General features: G+C 36.3%; 1 long non-coding RNA gene across 9 annotated transcripts in view; it reads right to left on the bottom strand.

Moving 5' to 3' along the window:
* Positions 1-18,744, bottom strand: part of LOC102167654 (uncharacterized) — a 238,403-nt gene extending 219,659 nt beyond the window's left edge. For 8 of the 9 annotated variants that reach the window (XR_014815857.1, XR_001298958.3, XR_014815858.1 and 5 more), the window contains exons 1-2: positions 18,625-18,744; positions 15,324-15,402 (exon numbers count right to left, since the gene is read on the bottom strand). This is a non-coding gene — a long non-coding RNA (uncharacterized LOC102167654). Of the gene's footprint in view, positions 1-12,075; positions 14,941-15,323; positions 15,403-18,624 lie in introns of those variants that run through there. The other variant, XR_014815860.1, reaches the window with a different exon arrangement.
* Between the last annotated feature and the right edge of the window lie 17 nt (positions 18,745-18,761).

Below are 18,761 nucleotides of genomic sequence, written 5' to 3'. Positions count from 1 at the left end.
GTACTCCCGGGTACTTTTTTTGTCACATGTATAGACATGAACACCATTTCTGCCTTAAAAGTTTACTCTAAGTACTATAGGGATGCTGACACCAGAAAAGAATGTAATAAGCATGGAGAAGGTTGTAAGAGCAAGTAAATTATATAAAATTTTTCCAGTGGTCTCTAGTCTGAAGTTGTGGGATGACACCCTTTGGTTTTCAGATCTTATTTGTGAAAGTGAAATTCAGAAGAAATAATAAGGAAAAGTGTTGACTGAGTTCATATTTGTGGGTAATTTTTTTTTTTTTTTGTCTTTTTGGTATTTCTGTGGGCCGCTCTCGCGGCATATGGAGGTTCCCAGGCTAGGGGTTGAATCGGAGCTGTAGCCACCAGCCTACGCCAGAGCCACAGCAACGCAGGATCCAAGCCGCGTCTGCAACCTACACCACAGCTCACGGCAACGCCGGATCGTTAACCCACTGAGCAAGGGCAGGAACTGAACCCGCAACCTCATGGTTCCTAGTCGGATTCGTTAACCACTGCGCCATGACGGGAACTCCCGGTAATATTTATTTTTAAGGAACTTTCATATGTGTGTTACCAAATTCAGTGGTCAAATTCACAACTCAGGAATCAACCACCATGAACATTTTATTGAGATACTTAGATCCCTATCCAGAATTCCCTGAATGCTAAAGAGTTAATTTGATCTATATACTGGAAAAGGAGAATTTGACTTCAAATTTTATCATTTGGCTTATAAGAGTAACTAATCAGAATTTTATTAAATATAAACGTGATTCTGAAACAACTGCCCAAGGCTCTATGGCTTGGTTTCTAATTTCAGTGCCATCTCTATACTCAGCAACATTGTGTGGACTCAAGGTTAGTCTAGGATTTTCTTCCTCACTTAGTCTTTAGATACAGAACTTCATCTAACAGAGGCTAGTGTTCCATAAAGTCACCAGAAGTTTATTAACTTATAATCCAAATAATTATACTAAGAAAGCTATTTTTTTCTCTAGATATTGAACTCATTAACTAAGGACAACCATGAATCTAATGACTATGGAGCCAGGGCACAAAGCAGAGAATGTTTTGAAGCTGAGATAGCTTGCTGAAACTTCCTTTTGCAATTGTGCCACCACAGAGTTATATCTGCCCAGGAACTTCAACAATCCTGTCAATGAGTCCTTATTTTAAGAATATACCAAAAAATTCTTACTTTACAATTTTCATTTTTCTGGATGCTTTCTGTACCTAGATCTTTTTAATTCTACATATTCATCCCCACTGCAATCCTCTTATAACATTTGGATAATGTGTTTTATACTCCATTTACCTGACTTTCCATGGAAAGGAAGTACTTATGTATATTCATTGCTGTCAGTCCACAAAAATGCCTCTTTTCTTTTTTTTTTCTAGAATTCATCTTATTTTGGTCAGTTTTGTGTGTCTAATTATTTTAATATCACATGAGAGTAACTTACCACATTTCAAATTTGTATTTATATCATGAGTTGAATGGATACCATAAGAGCAAATGAGCAAAGTGGTGTCATAAAATCACAAAGAAGTATTATATAGTATGAACATTTCTTTGTTCTTCATGCTATATAAGTGATTGGGAGAATTAACATAGGATGCCATAATGGGATATTAATAACTTAATATGTAACAGTGAATAAAGAATTATAATTGAACAAATCTATCTTATGGTTAGTCACTACTGACTTGAGGTTTGAATTCAGAGGACATTTGCTTTGTTCTAAATATAGTTCTGGGAGTTCCTGTTGTGGTTCAGAAGAAACAAAATTGACTAGTATCCATGAGGACGTGGGCTCGATCCCTGGCTCCGCTCAATGGGTTAAGGGTCTGGCATTGCCATGAGCTGTGGTGTAGGTAGCAGATGTGGCAGATCTGTTGGCATTTCTGTGACCATGCGTAGGCCAGCAGCTACAGCTCTGATTCAACCCTTAGCCTGGGAACTTCCATATACTTCCAGTGAGGCCCTGAAAAGCCAAACAAACAAACAAACAAATAAATAAATATAATGCTTACCAAACTTCAACAGACTAGCAGGAAAGCACCCAGAAGGGAAAAAAAAATAGTATTGCAATTATTATTAATAACTAGGGAGTTTCCGTTGTGGCTCAATAGAAAAGAATCCAACTAGTATCCATGAGGATGTGGGTTTGATACCTGGCCTTGCTCAGTGGGTTGGAGACCCAGTGTTGCGAGGTTGCAGACATGGCTTGGATCTGGTGTTGTTGTGGCTGTGGCATAGGCCAGCAGCTGCAGCTCCAATTTGACTCCTAGCCTGGGAACTTCCATGTGCTGTGGGTGCAGCCCTAAAAAGCAAAAAAAAAAAAAAAAAAAAAAAAAAAAGGCAAAAGATCTGAATAATCATTTCTTCAAAAAGATATTCAAATGGCCAATAAGCATTTGAAAAAATGAACAATATCTTTATTCATTAAGGAAATGCAAATCAAAACCACAATGAGATACTACATCAAAACCATTAGAATGGCTACAATCAAAATGAGAGACTATAATAATAAGTGCTGCCAAGATTGTGAAGCAACTGGAACCCTCAAACATTGCTGATAGAATGTAAAATGGTAATCATGCTTTGGAAACAGTCTGATAGTTCCTCAAAAGTTAAATGTAGAGTTACCATATGAGTCAGCAATTTCTTTACTACTGAATCCACTCTTAGTTATATCCCAAGAGAAATGGAAACAAGATCTATGTAAATTTATAATAACCAAAAAGTGAAAACAACCCAAATGGTCATCAGCTGATGAATGGGTAAACAAAATGCTGTGCCCATACAATTTTACATTTTCGACCATAAAATGGAAAGTACTGATACAGTCTATAACATGTAAGAACCTTGAAAACATTATGCTAATGAGAAAAAGTCAGAAACAAAGACCACATATTATATGACTCCATTTGTATGAAATGTCCAAAATAGGAAAATCCATAGAGAAAGAAAATATATATTAGTGGTTGCTACGGCCTGGTGGAAGGAGAAATGGAGAGTGACTGCTAATGGGTATTGGGTTTCTTTCTGGAGTGATGGAAATGTTCTGGAATTAGTGATGGTAGTTGAAAAACTGTGACTATACTAAAAACTTGAGAGTTGTACACTTTAAAATGGTAAATTTTATGTTATGTGAAGTAGGTATATGAAATCTCTACACTTTTAAGGTATAGAAACTAGAGTTCAAAAAGGCTGAGGACTTTAAGAATGATTAAACCAAAATGTGGTTTGCAAATCACCACAATTAACATCACCTGGAAATTTGTTAGAGATGCATGTTCCTAGGTTACACTCCAGACAAATGAGTCAGAACCTCAGGATTCTGTGCTTTAACAGGCCTTACAGGTGAATCTGATGAACACTCAAGTTTAGAAAGCCACTGGGTTAGTTACAACTTTAAAGCCTCACTGCTCTTCCACTCATTAGATTTGCAGCCTTTGGCAAATTTCTTGACCTTTCTGTGCCTCAAATTATTCATCTGGAGAAATGGTTCCTTAAAATTATTATGAGGATTAAATGTTTAAATGCAAGTAACATGCATGGAAGACAACTTGCCATGAGCTGAGGACTCAATATGTATCAGCTATTATTCTATCAATTAAATGCACATCCCCTAATTTGATGGAATTGAGCCACATATGTTTAAATTTTTAGTAGCCATATAAAAAAGTAAAAAGAAACAAGATAATTAATATTAATAATAAATTGAACCCAACGTATTAATAAATTGGCAATGCAACAATCAATATAAAAATTTTAGGGAATTCCTGTTGTGGCGCAGTGGAAATGAATCTGACTAAGAACCATGAGGTTTCGGGTTCAATCCATGGCCTTGGTCAGTGGGTTAAGGATCCAGCACTGCCATGAGCTATGGTGCAGGTCGCAGATGTGGCTCGGATCTGGCTTTGCTGTGGCTCTGGCCACAGCTGTAGCTCTGATTCGACTCCTAGGCTGGGTACCTCCATATGCCGTAGGTGCAGCCCTAAAAAAAAAAAAAAAAAAAAAAAAAAAAAGCAAAAACATTTTAAAGATAGTTTACATTCTTTTTTTTTTTTTTCAAATGGAGTAATCAAAATCCAATGTATTTTATACCTAAAGTACATCTCAATTCCGACTAGCTGCAATTGCCCAGCAGTCACCTGTGGCTGGCAGCTATCACATTGGACAACACAGCTCTTACAAAATGCTGTGCTCTTTTCCTTCTCTAAAGTTCTTGAGCCTTCACCATGTAGTCTCTACTTGAAGATTTTCAAAGAGTGGATCCTTTGGTCATGGAGCCAGGTCATGAAGCATCCTTTCCTGAACATATATATCCCATCTTTTTTTTTTTTTTTCCTGTCTTTTTGGGGCCACACCCACATCATATGGAGGTTCCCAGGCTAGGGGTCAGATTGTAGCTGCCAGCTTACACCATAGCCACAGCAATACAGGATCTGAGCCATGTCTGTGACCCACACCACAGCTCAAGGCAACGCTAAATCCTTAACACACTGAGCAAGGTCAGGGATCCAATCCGATTCTCATGGATACTAGTCATGTTTGTTAATGCTGAGCCACAACGGGAAACCCCTGAGGATATCCCATCTTAAAAGGTGGTGTTGGGATAAGCCTCCAACCCATGTCCTCAACTGTTATACAAGAATGATCTGGAAAGCTGCCTGAGGAGAATCTTAATGGAGTAACAGATTGCAGGCTTTTGTGTGTTGTTCACTCTGGTATCCATAGAGTCTAGAAAACCTGCCTAGCACAGAAAAGGTAATCAACACATTTTTTTCAATTAATGAATGAACACTGACAGTGCTTTTCTAACCTACCCTTTAATTTTACTATCATTTTTTCAAATATCTGAAAACATTTAATAATTCCTTTAATACTGCCTTTATTTCTCACAAGCAGATCCATTGTTGTCTTCTAAATTGATTTTAGTTCCTCCCTATCCTTAAATATTTATCAAGCCTCTAGTAAAAATCAGGTTCTTTAGAGCTTATAGAGCTCATAAAGCTTATAGAGCTCATAGAGCATGAGCCCATAACAGAATTGCTGATACTAAGTGTTTATTTTCTGTGACAATTTATATTTCATATATGTACAGAATCACACAAAAGTCACAAAATTTTGCTTGGCTTTTTTATTGCTAGTCTAAGATGAAATGGAAACAAATATCTAGAGTTCCAATACTGATGAGCATTCTTCATCCTTAGCACAACTCTAAGACATATTTATACATTAACGGCCCACATGGCTAGATAATGCTGACATTATTAAAACATACTGAAGGAATATGCAGAAACACTGATGTGTGGGTGGTGTGGATTCCTAGGGAGGCTGACACCTGGTATGAATTAGTTTCTTCACTGAGTTCCTAGGACCCTTGAAGCAAGATGGTGTGTATAGTTTACTCAGGTAGAGTAAAAGACAAGGTCCTAATAACAACCTACAAGGCTCCCAGACCTTAATAGTCTTCCTTAAATTCACACCTCTTCCTCACACTGTCCTTCCTGTTACTCAGACACACAAAGCTTGCTCCAACTTTCCTGCTGTGCTTTAGGTTCTCTTGGACTGGAATGCTCTTCCCCTAATATCCACTTGGCTCATTTTACTCCCTTCAAATCTTGCTTCAACATGTTTCCTCCATGAGTTCTACCCTGGTTGCACAGTAAATGCAATTAGCTGCCCGGATTCCATTCCTGCTCCTCAATTTCCTTATCCTGCTTTAGCACTTAACCATCCTTTAGCCTATGTCATCCTATGCTGTTTACTGTTCGTCACACTAGAACGTAAAAGCCACAAAGGCAGAGATCTCATCTGTTTTGTTCAGGATGTACCCTATCCTAGAGTAGTGGCTGGCCTGTAGAAGACACTCTTCTCCTGTGGAATAAATAAGTCAATTAATTTCCTCAAAGACCAGGCTCTTTAATATATTTCTTTCCCCTTTCACTTTCTGCAGAAGCTCTAGCACTAAGATCATCTGGGAGGTTTTTGCAAGCCTGTCTGAGAAGTTGAACTCTCTCAACCTGTTGCAGTTGGGCTTGCTCTCTGAAGGGTCCTGTCTCTGGAATTTATTCGTCTGGGCAAGTTGCCAGAGCCTGAATTTGTCCACATTGGGATATGATGCAAGATTTAGGTTCTCTCTCTCTCTCTTTTTTTTTTTTTTTTTTTTCCTTTTGGAGGGGCGTGTTTCAATTTTGGCTGACTTTACTGTTTTGTCTGGTGTTTTATTCTTGTGTTGAGTTTTATTTTTCTGGGTTGATCAAGCAATTTAGCAACTATTCTTCACAGAGCTATGGAATAGCAGAAATTAGAGCTGGAAAAGACCTCATGGTCGATCCAGTCCAACCCCCTTGCCATTGAAGTCTTGCTCTCCACAATACAATGTCCACGGCTTTGTTCAATGAGGTTTTAAATGTCTTCAATGATTTCTTTGGGTGCCCACTCAACTAACCTAATACTCATAACAATTAACAAAAATTCTCAATGTTTGTCTAAACTTTCCCTTTCATATCTTCATCTTATTTTTCCTATTGGTAGTCCAAGGTAGGAAGCCTTTTCTCTTTGGAGATTTTATACCTTTCAGAGAATTGTGGACTTACACTTCCGCTCTGTAGATTCTTTAGCCAAAGTATACATGTGTCCCTCCCTTAATCTTCCTACATTCTCTTTGCTTAATTTTTTTTGCTTATTAAATTCCTTCAAACTCTTCATCTTGTTTAGTATGTGTGATTTCACCAGCCATCCATTGAACGATTGTTAACATAATGCTTTTCCTTCTAAAAGCTGAAAACAAAGCACTTGCCATCTACTATGTAAAATTGCAAATATATACAATTTGTTGCCATAATGAGCTAGGGTGTTTTTATTCACCAGAACATTAAATAAGTTCTGTGCAATGCTCTTCACTTAACTTCAAAATTTTTATAATAATTATGTAATATCAGACATCTCACTTAAGCTCTTTGCACTTTTGTTTTTGTATCTGCAATATGAGAGAATATCTGCTTCAGCCTCTTTTGCTATAAACTTATGAAAATAAGTATATAATTATGGGCTCAAAAGAGATCTTCCAGAGATTAAAAAAAAAAAACTTCACTTCCCAGTTTTCAGGCAAATAAGAAATATCATTCTGGTTTAATGTGGGGTGGTGTGTTTAGCGGGTTTGCTGGGGTATAGTTGTCTGGATCTCCTAGTAAGTCTGGTGAGAATAGTACTAGGGTTAGTAGGACTAGTATCATAAATAGGGCTCCTAGAATATCTTTGATGGTGTAGTATGGATGAAATGGAATTTTGTCTATGTCTGATGAAATTCCAGTAGGATTATTGGATCTGGTTTCGTGTAGGAATAAAAGATGTACAGCTGCGAGGGCAGCGATGATGAAGGGCAGAATGAAGTGGAAGGCGAAGAATCGTGTAAGGGTTGCTTTGTCGACGGAGAAACCTCCTCAGATTCATTCTACAAGGTTTGTTCCAACATAGGGAATAGCTGATAATAGGTTTGTGATGACAGTAGCTCCTCAGAATGATATTTGTCCTCAAGGCAGGACGTAGCCCATGAAGGCTGTTGCTATAACAGTAAATAATAGAATTACTCCGATGTTTCATGTTTCTAGGAATATATAGGATCCGTAGTATAGGCCTCGGCCTACATGGATGAATAGGCAAATGAAGAACATTGATGCTCCATTTGCATGTAGGTAGCGAATAATTCATCCATAATTTACGTCTCAACAGATATGTGTTACTGATGAGAAGGCTGTTATTGTATCTGATGTATAGTGTATTGCTAGGAATAGGCCTGTTAGGATTTGTAAAATTAGGCAGATACCTAGGAGGGAACCGAAGTTTCATCATGATGAAATATTTGAGGGGGCTGGAAGGTCAATGAATGCGTTATTGATGATTTTTATTAGTGGGTGTGATTTTCGGATGTTGGTCATTAAGGTTCTTGTAGTTGAAATACAACGATGATTTTTCATGTCATTGGTCATGGTTAGATTCCATGTGAGAATAATGACAATATACATTGCATTTATTTTAGGTACTATTTTTGTTATTGGGTTTGTTGGTTTTTCTTCGAAACCTTCTCCTATTTATGGTGGTCTTGGATTGATTGTAAGTGGTGGGGTTGGTTGTGGTATTGTATTGAATTTTGGTGGGTCTTTTCTAGGTTTAATGGTGTTTTTGATAAATTATTTTCAATGCCAGTGGCGTGCTTTTTTTTTAAAAAAAAAAAAAACAGTAATTTATGCTAGATCAAAGTAACAAACTAATTGTAGTAAAGGGAGAATCTTTTTAAATCCCCAAATGCCAAGGACTGAGTTTTTGTAAAATACAAAATCACAGGGGTGGGTGAAGCAGTAATGTCAACTGCTCTAAGATTTTCAAATTTACACTTACTTTCTGTATGTTTGTTGTCTCAGATGGGCACTAGTCTATAGACCCCACTTTGAGTAGCCCTGATGGGCAATCATATTTCTCACCTGCAGATTCAGATACTTTTCAAGATAAATATTTCTCTTCTGATCACTAACAGAATACTTGCTTTTACTTTTCAGCTTGTTTTCTGCTTCCCTTCAAAGTCAACTTTTTAAAAAATAGAAGAGTCTATTAAACATTTCCCCAAAACATTTGGTTACATGTTTGCATTTATTTGTCTTCACTTTTTCAACATGTAGTAATGCTCAATTCATTTCACAAAATCAAATCTGAGTGAAAAATACTTTTAAGAAAGAAAAAAAAAAATTTCTTGGAGTTTATACCAGGTCTGTGAGTTATAGGATGGTCTTTTGGTCACACATGCCAGCAGCTTCATTTCTCAAACTCTAAGTCTCTAGCAATCCTGACCAGGGCCACACTGATAGCAGGCAGACATTCATCCAATCCAGGAAAAACAAAAACAAAAACAAAAAACCGCTCTGGCTTATTTCACCATCTGGCACTCTGCCATCAACCTGTACTTTCTGGATTTAAGACACAGATTATATGTCAGCAATAACCAGAGTAGCTATTACATAAGCTGGTTATGGGATGCCATGTGCTTTCAACTGGCATCTTTTATAGTTTGGGTATAACAAAAATTTAGTTTAGCACTCTTTTCTGAAATAAGCTTCTCTTATTTTTAGTGGGTTTTAATTACTTTGAGAGGGAATTAAATAAAAATATACTGAAATATCATTTCTTCAGGGAATTAAAAAAATAAAGTTTATGGGAAAACATGAAATGTGGGGAAATACGAAATACAGTAAACTGCACAAATGTAATACATAAGTTAGACACTGAGCTTTTTATGATCTAAGAATCTATTCCAAGAAAAAGAAAAATTGAAATTTGAAGACTTATGAGCTTGTTTCAAAAAACAGTAAAAATAAGTTCCAGCTGGTGTGAGAACACAGTAAAGGCACAACACAGTACCAGGGTAAATAATAGCACAGGATAGGTGAGGCATTGGCAAAGGGAAACTTTAAATGCAGAACATTTTACACTGCTTTTCTAAGGGATTTTTACAAAGGTAAGGAAAAAATGTAATAACACATACACACAAATCAATAGCAGAAAAAATATATTAAAACAATATATCAGGTGAAGTTTTCTTTACACAATTTTCTAAAAGCAAGCACATGGCTATTGTGAATTAATCTCTAATGAATTTAATAAAGTGAACAGATTATTAGCTCCTAAAGCTAGTGATTTTGTTTTCAAATGTTTCAATGTGCCAGATGTTTCATAAAAATAGTTTTTATTATTTAAAATGATTTATGAAGCTAGATGCCCAACTTTTATTTCTGTGTTAAAATTTAAGAGTTAAAAACCATTAACAGACAAACAGAATTTGCAGTTCAGTTAGCAGTCCCTGAATGTGAAAAGAGTTCTTAAAATGCTCCTCTTCAGAGCCATTCTCGTTCCCATAGAAACCAATGTGAGATCCAGGAAAACAAGGTAAGTTCTAAAATAATCACCATTATAAATACCCATTATATAAATGTAAATACAGGCAATTGAAATGATTTAGATGATTTTGAAATTGCATATCATTTCCCAAACCATAATGATTCCTTCAGAGTGGTTCTTGTCTGTCATATAAATACAGCATTTACAAAATTTTAAAAATTCTTATGATTTACTTGTGAGACCATAATTGCCTTTTCAAACAAGTCTTGGGCATGCAAATATCAATTTTTGAACATGTATTTTGGTGCAACACGGGTCTTTTTTGGCCGGGCTTTTACTTTATGGATGATTAAGTACTTATCATTATCATTTGCATTTTATACAACCATTTCTCTATTCATTACTAATTGCTTTACAATGAGATCTAGAGGTTTTAGAGAGTTATTTAACAATTATGGTTTTTCACATTTTTATTTGTCCAAGCATTTTGCCATGACAATAGAGCCAAAAAATCTTTTACCGGGATTGTAATTCTTCTCAAAGTCCAGAACTAATCATTGAGTATAGAGTACTCATAATAGCAATGAAGATGTGAATATGAGTTGTTCATACATATCCCTCTAAGAAGAGCTAAGCATCCTAATGCTTAAGGAGCAAGAACATTTCAGAGGAAAAGTTCCAATAGTGAGAAGTAAACATTTGAATTTAGTATGCCATTTTTAGTATATTAATTATTTTGAGTGGAAGGCACATGAAAAATGACAAGTGCAGGGGAGAGGCTTTCTCTGAATTTCCCTTTACCTGCCTAAAGACAGATCCTCCAAAAGGAATTCAATTGTCATAACTCCCCTCCCTGAAATTGACTCTTATCACCTAGGAAGAGAGTAGATGTCAATTCCAAACTCAGAGAAACTTTGTCACAAGCTATCATATCTTCCAACTAGTCTTCTAAGACCAATTTATAGTTCCTAAAAATCATTAAATCTCCTCTAAGTTGCCTATATCCCCTACCTTCCTATATAAGGAGGTCCCGTCGTGGCGCAGTGGTTAACGAATCCGACTAGGAACCATGAGGTTGCGGGTTTGATCCCTGGCCTTGCTCAGTGGGTTAAGGATCCAGCATTGCCATGAGCTGTGGTGTGGGTTGCAGGCGTGGCTCGGATCCCGCGTTGCTGTGGCTCTGACGTAGGCCAGTGGCTTCAGCTCCGATTAGACCCCTAGCCTGGAAACTTCCATATGCTGCCGGAGCGGCCCTAGAAAAGGCAAAAAGGCAAAAAAAAAAAAAAAAAAAAAAAAAAAAAAAAAAAGACACTATATAAGCTCTCAAATCTCACAGCTTTTTTTTTTCTTTTTGTCTTTTGTCTTTTTAGAACCACACCCGTGGCTCAGGGCAATGCCAGATCCTTAACCCACTGGCCAGGGATCAAACCTGCAACCTCATGGTTCCTAGTGGGATACATTAGCCACTGAGCCATGACAGGAATTCCCCCTTTTTTTTTTTTTTTCAAATCTCACAACTTTTTGAAGTGTTCACTTTTTTTCTGTGATGACCCAGTATGCATTATAATAAAAAATAATAAATTGTTTATCTTTCTGCTGTTAAACTGTCTGTCATAAATCTATTTTATAGACCCAGCTACTAAACCTAGGAAAGTAGAGTGGAAATCTTTTCTCTCCTACAATGTTAAAGGAGACACAAGTTATGGACTAGTCACTCAGTATTGTTAGCAGGATCAATTTTTCAGAAAATCAGATATTGTCCATTACGTTTCATCAAAACCCTTGGTTCTCAAGATGTGGTCTCAGGATAAGCAACATTGACATCACCTGGGAGCCTACTAAAAATGTAGATCTCAGGCCTTAGCAAACCAACTGAATCAGAATCTGCATTTTAACAGGATTGACAGAGTTCTAAATGCACATTAAAGTTTAGAAACATGGCCAGTCCCAACTATTTGCTTCAGAAAAATTGTAAAAGCTTTATTCTGGTGGGCTGATGGAAGCCAAAGAAGCTACTACCTAGGATATAAATTCTAAAAGGGGAAAGACCATGTCTGCAAGTGGCATCTGCATTGCAGAGCAGAATCCATAAATAATGTTAAACAATTTTGCCAAAAGAGAATGGAAAATATCTCCTTAATTTCAAAAATGACATATTTCAAGTTTTAAGTTTTTAAGAGAAAATGCTCATATACTTTATTTTTACCCACTCCCCATAAGTGAAACCATTAAACATATATCACACACACAAATCAAATTGAAAATGGATTAAATATTTAAAAGTGAGACCTAAAGCTATAACACCTCTAGAAGAAAACATAGGGAAGAGATTCATGATATTGGTTGGGACAATTCCTTGGCTATGACACAAAAGCACAAGCAAGAAAAGCAAAAATAGACAAGTGGTACTACATCAAACTAAAAAATCCTGTTCAGCAATATAAACAATCAACAGAATGAAAAGACAACCTAAAGAATGGGCAAAAATATGTGCAAACTGTATATAACTGATTAGGGGTTACTCTCTAAAACATGAAAAAAACTCCTACAACTCAACAGTAAAAAACAAATAACCCAATTTAAAAATGGGCAAATGACTGGAATAGACATTTCTCCAAAAGGCAACAGGTATATGAAAAGATAATCAACATCATAAATCATCAGTGAAATTCAAATGAGATATTACCTTAAATCATAAAGGCAACAGGTATATGAAAAGATAATCAACATCATAAATCATCAGTGAAATTCAAATGAGATATTACCTTACATCTGTAAGGATGGCTATTATTTGAAAAAAAAAAAGATTCCTGTTGTGGCTCAGTTAATGAACCTGACTAGTACCATGAGGGCACAGGTTCCATCCCTGGCCTCGCTCAGTGGGTTAAGGGTCCAGCATTGCCGTGAGCTATGATCCATGTCACAGACACGGCTCAGATCTGATGTTGCTGTGGCTCTAGCAACCTACAGCCTGGGAACCTCCATATACCTCCATATACCACTGGTGGGGCCCTAAAAAGACAAAAGACAAAATAAATAAATAGGTAACTTATATTGGCAAAGATGTGGAGAAGTTGTAACACTTATATACTGTTGGTGGGAATGTAAAAGGTGAAGCCGCTATGGAAAACAGTATGGAGGTTTCTTTAAAAAATTACAAATAAAACTACTACATGATTCAGAAATCCCACTTCTGGAGATTTATCCAATAAAATTGAAATCAGGATCTGGAAAAGATATCTGTACTCCTTTTTTTTTTTTTTTTTGGCTGCACCTGGGGTGTATGAAAGTTTCCCAAGCCAGGGATTAAATCCTAAGTATATATGTGACCTATACCACAGCTCTGGCAATGCCAGATACTTAACTCACTGCACCAGGCCCGAGGATTGAGCTAGCAATGCCACAGAGAAAACTCAGACCCTTAATCCACTGCACCACAGCAGAAACTCCCTGAATGCCCATGTTTACTGCAGCATTATCCACAACAGCTAGATGTGGAAATAATCTAAATATCTACTGGTGAATGAATGAATAAAGAAAATGTGGTATATGAATCAGTGGAATATTATTCATCCTTAAATAAGGAAAATTCTGCCATATTTGATAACATGGATGAACCTGGAAGACATTATGCTAAGTGAAATAAGCCAATCATGGAAGAACAAATACTGCATAATTTCACTTATATGAAGTATCTAAAATAGTCAAACTAAAAAAAAAGCAGAATGGAATAGTGGTTGCCAGGGGCTGGGAGGAGAGGGAAATGGGGAGTTGATTTTAAACAGTTATAAAATTTTAGTTATACAAAATGAGTAAGCTCTAAAGATCTGCTGTACAACATTGTGCCTGCAGTTAACAATACAGTATTATGCATTTTAAAAATGTGTTAAGAAGGTAGATAACTGTTTCCTACCACAATAAATAAATTTCTAAAAACAAAAACAACATAGATCACAACAGGGTTTTTAATTGCTAGCTGCAAGTGCCCAGTGTCTGCCTTCTTAGTTATAGACCACTTTTAAAGACCTTCAAGGTCTGTTTCAGGGAAAGTGAATAATTTTTAAAGGTTCAGAAAGAATAAAACTGGAACAGGAAGTTATGGATTTATATGAAATAAAAGATGTTCTATAAAAGATATCCTAATCTCTACTTTCTAGTATCTCACCCTTCCTACACTTCCCCTGCTTTATTTGCATTCCTGCAAATCATTTGGTTTGCCCTACCTTCTTTCAAATTTCCACTTTTCTCCTAAGAGTTACATTTGTATTTGTTCACATTTATCACAAATGTATATAAAATTTTGCGTGCACCCCTATGTTCATAGCATCACTACTCACAATAGCCATGACATGATAACAACCTAAATGTCCATCAACAGATCGGTACATATATACAGTGGAATACTACTCAACTATTACACGAAGAACAAAATGATGCTATTTGCAGCAACATGTATGCAACTAGAGATTACCATACTAAGTGAGGTTAGAAAGAGAAAGACAGATACCATAGGATATCACTTATATGTGGAATCTAAGATATGACACAGAGGAAACTATCTACAAGACAGAAATAGACACACAGACATACAGAACATACTTGTGGCTGCCAAGAGGGAGGGGGTAGGGGGTGGGATGGACTGGGAGTTTGGATTTAGTAGATGAAACTATCACATTTACAAAGGATAAGCCATGCAATTCCCACTGAATAGCACAGGGAAAACTATATCCAATCTTTTGGGATAGACCATGATGGAAGATAATATAATAAAAAGAAGGTGTATATATATGTATGACTGGGTCATTTTGCTTAAAGCAGAAATTGGCGCAACATTGTAAATCAACTATAATAAAAGTAAATACATAAATAATTTTAAAAGGTACATAAAACTTTGTATGTTGGTAGCTGCCTAAATACTGTGACCTGGTGGGGAAAGGAGGGGTCCTGAAGGTGTGCTTTATCGATTTAATCTCATCTAGAACCTGCTCCTTGAAGACTCAGAGAGAAGCTGCAGCAAACAGTTGTGTTCTGAAGGTTAAAAAGGCAGAAAAAAGACAGGTATAGCACAGCAATATTTCAGTACTTCTCAATGACAAACATAGACACTGTTGGAAATAAACTTTTCTTCCATCCTTGAGGAGTTTAACACATTGCTAGGAAGGGGGGAATCAATATTATCATTCTCCTTTCTACTTCAAACTATTACTACTTATTGCCTATTTAACATATGCCAAGCACTTTTCTGAGTGTTTTACATGAAAAAGCTCATTTAACCCTTATAACAACCTTATGGGGTAAGTAATTTATTACTTCTGCTTCAAAGATGGGTAAACTGAGGCTGGCAGATAAGCATCAGAGCCCGAGTTTGAAATTCAGGTAGAGTGATCATGGAGCCAAAGCTTTTTACATACCCTGAAAGGACATCACAGAAACTTGAGGTGTAGGTCTGCCTCCTGGGTTCTTCATGCTTGCCCAATTAGCTGTGCCTTCCTAAAGCCAAAAAGAAGGTGCCTTTGAAATCAGTCCTTCCCTTTGAATATCAGCCATTTAACAATCCCTTACCTGGACAGAGACAGATACAGAAACGTCAATCTTGCATGATTCATTCTGTCTAGTTACTGAATGGTCACTCCGTAGCAAACTTAAGGATTCAGGTATTTATGATTTAACTTATACCAGGTGGATTTCAAATGGAACTTTTAGGTTCCATTTGCTTGGGATAAATGGAATTATCTCCTATAAAATCCACTTCTAACTTGATTTCCTGTGAAGCTAAATGTAATCAACTACAGATCATGCAGTAAATGTAATCAATTACAGATATGACATGCAGGTAAAGACATAGTTCTAACTACAATACTTTGCTCTAGACTTGTGGAGGCCTTCCTCACCAGAAAGCTGAGTTGATCCTAAGGTTGTTTCCTTCATTCTACCCCTTTGCCCTGTGCCAGTCTAAATTTATGTTTTTTTTTTTCCATTTTCCTATGGGTAGTTTAGTGTGTTAGAAGAAATGATTCTTAAGTAAACTGTCTGCCTCTTCACACATTGAGACGGTTCACTTCCTAGCATCTAAGAAAAATCTTAGGATCTAATAACTCCACCACCTCTTAGCACTGTGCTTTGGGCCACATCACAACCTTTCTGTGCCTTAGTTCCCATAAGTACACAATGGATTTATTCATACTCACTTAATAGGGGGTTGTGAGGGAGATTCAGTAAGTAAATACACAGAAAGGAGTTGGCACAATACTTGATACAAAGTAAACACTAAATACATGTTAGCTATTATTATCTTATTGTTGTGGTGGTTGTTATTATCATTAACTTGTGGAGGTAATGACTTCCTTGCAAAGTATCTCTAAGCTTTCATTTAATAAATAAAACCCACATTTAGAGACTTTTAGGGTTGGTATGGAGGATCTGAGATATAAAAATTTAAGTCCTTTGTTTAATAATAGGTAACAGGTATGGATCACTTATTACACGTTAGCCATTAAGCTATGTAAATTGTACATATAATCTCATTTGAGCTTGTTATAACTCTGCAAGTAACTAAAATGTACTTCAGAGAAATCAAGTGATTTACCTAAACCCCTGACTAGTAGTAATTGAGTCTGGATATATATCCTGGTCATTCAAACACATATTCTTATGTGCTTAATTTAACTAAGCAAAAATGCTTTTTACACTTCAATAGCTAGCATTTTCAAGTTTTCCCATGTGCCATCATCATTAAAATGAGAAGTTGCTCATGTGCCATGTGCCAATATAATTAAAATGAGAAGTTATTTCTGTGGTTGCAGCACTCTGGATTTAATAAATCAGGTAAATTTTTTTTAAATTAGGGATTTAACATAAAGTTGTTGTTTTTTTAAATTATTCTTTTACATTGAATATATTCAGTTTTAGGAGAAAAATCATTACATTGCCATTGTTTCTTTTTCTCTTGCTAATAACTGATACAAACATCATCATATACCAGATTAAATAATAGGCCCAGGAACTAGAATTTGAAATGCTTGATTGAATTTTGATCAAAAATTTGTACAGCATTTTAAAAGTTGAGATATACACACTTCATATAACATAAAATTCAACATTTTGAAGTGTACACTTCAGTGGTTTTTAGTATATTCACTATGTTTTGCAACCATGATCACTATCCAGTTCCAAAGATTTTTATCACGCCACAAAGGAACTTTGTACCCATCAGCAGCTAGTCCCAAATACCCCCTTAACCCTCTCCTAAAAGTCCTTAATGTTTGTCTCTTTGGATTTGTCCCTGGGCAAATCTTTTATCCCTGCACAAACTGGCTGACTCAGACTTGTGATTTGTTTTTAATTCTTTGCTGTTTAAATCAAATTGCCTGCCCCAAACTTCACTGCCATATATTGCTGCCAGTGGTATATGTAATATGTACGATTGAGGGCATAATAGAGAGTATGAAACTCTAATAGGTACCACTGTCTACATTTACTCCCAAATAGCTTTTTCTTATATTTTCTCTTCTTTCATTTATTTGGCATTTACTCATAAAACATGCCAAATTACATATATTTTGAAATTAATCTGAAGATTGCTAAGGTTTTCAGTAATCAATACAAGACAAAATAGTATGATAAGAACCAACTTATTTTAAAAAATTTATGTCTAATTGGAGGTTCCCAAATTCTGGTCCAAATTTGTGCTCTTATTTAATTGCTCCATTCTCTGTATGCCCATATACTCTGTTCATTTCTCAGATAATGTTATTTCAAAACAGAGATTCAAATGTATTACTATGTTTCATTACTATTGCCGTTTATCTGTTTACAAGGCTGGGAGTGGCACATGAACTCCTTAGAGGAAGGCCTTTGTATAAACGTTTAATTTCTAGCACAATGCCTTGTAATTGGTATAAATTAATGTTGCTGAATGAAGGAATGGGATTTAAATATACAAACATAGGTATCAAAAAAAAATTTTTTTAAAGCTCTGCCTGGGGCACGTGTAAGTTCTGGGGTCAGGGATCAAACCTGGGCCACTGAGGTGATCCCAGCTGCTGCAGAGACAGTGACAATGCCAGGTGATTAATCAACTGCACCACAAGGGAACTCCTTAAAATTTACAATAACATCAAGTTATTATACATAATATATATATATGTATACACAAAATATTCTTTTGTAATAGTACATATACATATACCATATAGTTTTAAGTAGTTCACAACTATATTCAAAACGATATTCAACATCTGAAAAATTCAAAATGATACATTTTGAATGTCAGAAAATGTTACATATATTGAGCTTTACATAGCATCATTTTATAACTTGTAAACGAATTATTACACACACGCACACTCCATCTGGCATAGTATTTACCACGGCTTAATTATAAAATAGGAACACTGAACAGCGGAAAAGCTTGCACCTTAAAGTCTGTCAAACAAATTTGCATTTGGATTGTGTAGCACTACCTGAGTGACACTGGCTACTTCTCTCTAAACCTGAATTTTCTGTGATGTGGAGACGCTTAATACTATGCTGAGGGAACTGCTGTGAGGAAGGAGCTAATCCAAATTAAGGGCCTGGCACCTGGCTGGGGGCCTTTCGTGGATTTTAGCCGACACTGATTCCTCAGTCTAAACTAAGTAAAGGGGTTAATTTTTTTTTTTTTTTTTTTTTTTTTTTACAAATTATGAGTTTTTCCCAGTCAGGGAAACCTACCCTGTTCTCAGTTTGCCAATTCAGAGGGTCCAGATAAGACAGCAAAGGCACAAAACAATCCACTTTCTAAACCGAAAGATTGCTAAACCCGCAGGCAGCGCTGGGCGGACCTTCAGTATCCCAGCATTCCTCGCGCT

This window comes from Sus scrofa, chromosome 9, assembly GCF_054392235.1.
Source record: "Sus scrofa isolate SSC_HxYL_T2T_F1_AM1 chromosome 9, Sscrofa_HxYL_maternal_Yorkshire_Landrace_v2.0, whole genome shotgun sequence".
NCBI lineage: Eukaryota > Metazoa > Chordata > Mammalia > Artiodactyla > Suidae > Sus > Sus scrofa.
The sequence above is the reverse complement of the archived record's forward strand: the minus strand, read 5'-3'. Positions and strand labels throughout refer to the sequence as shown.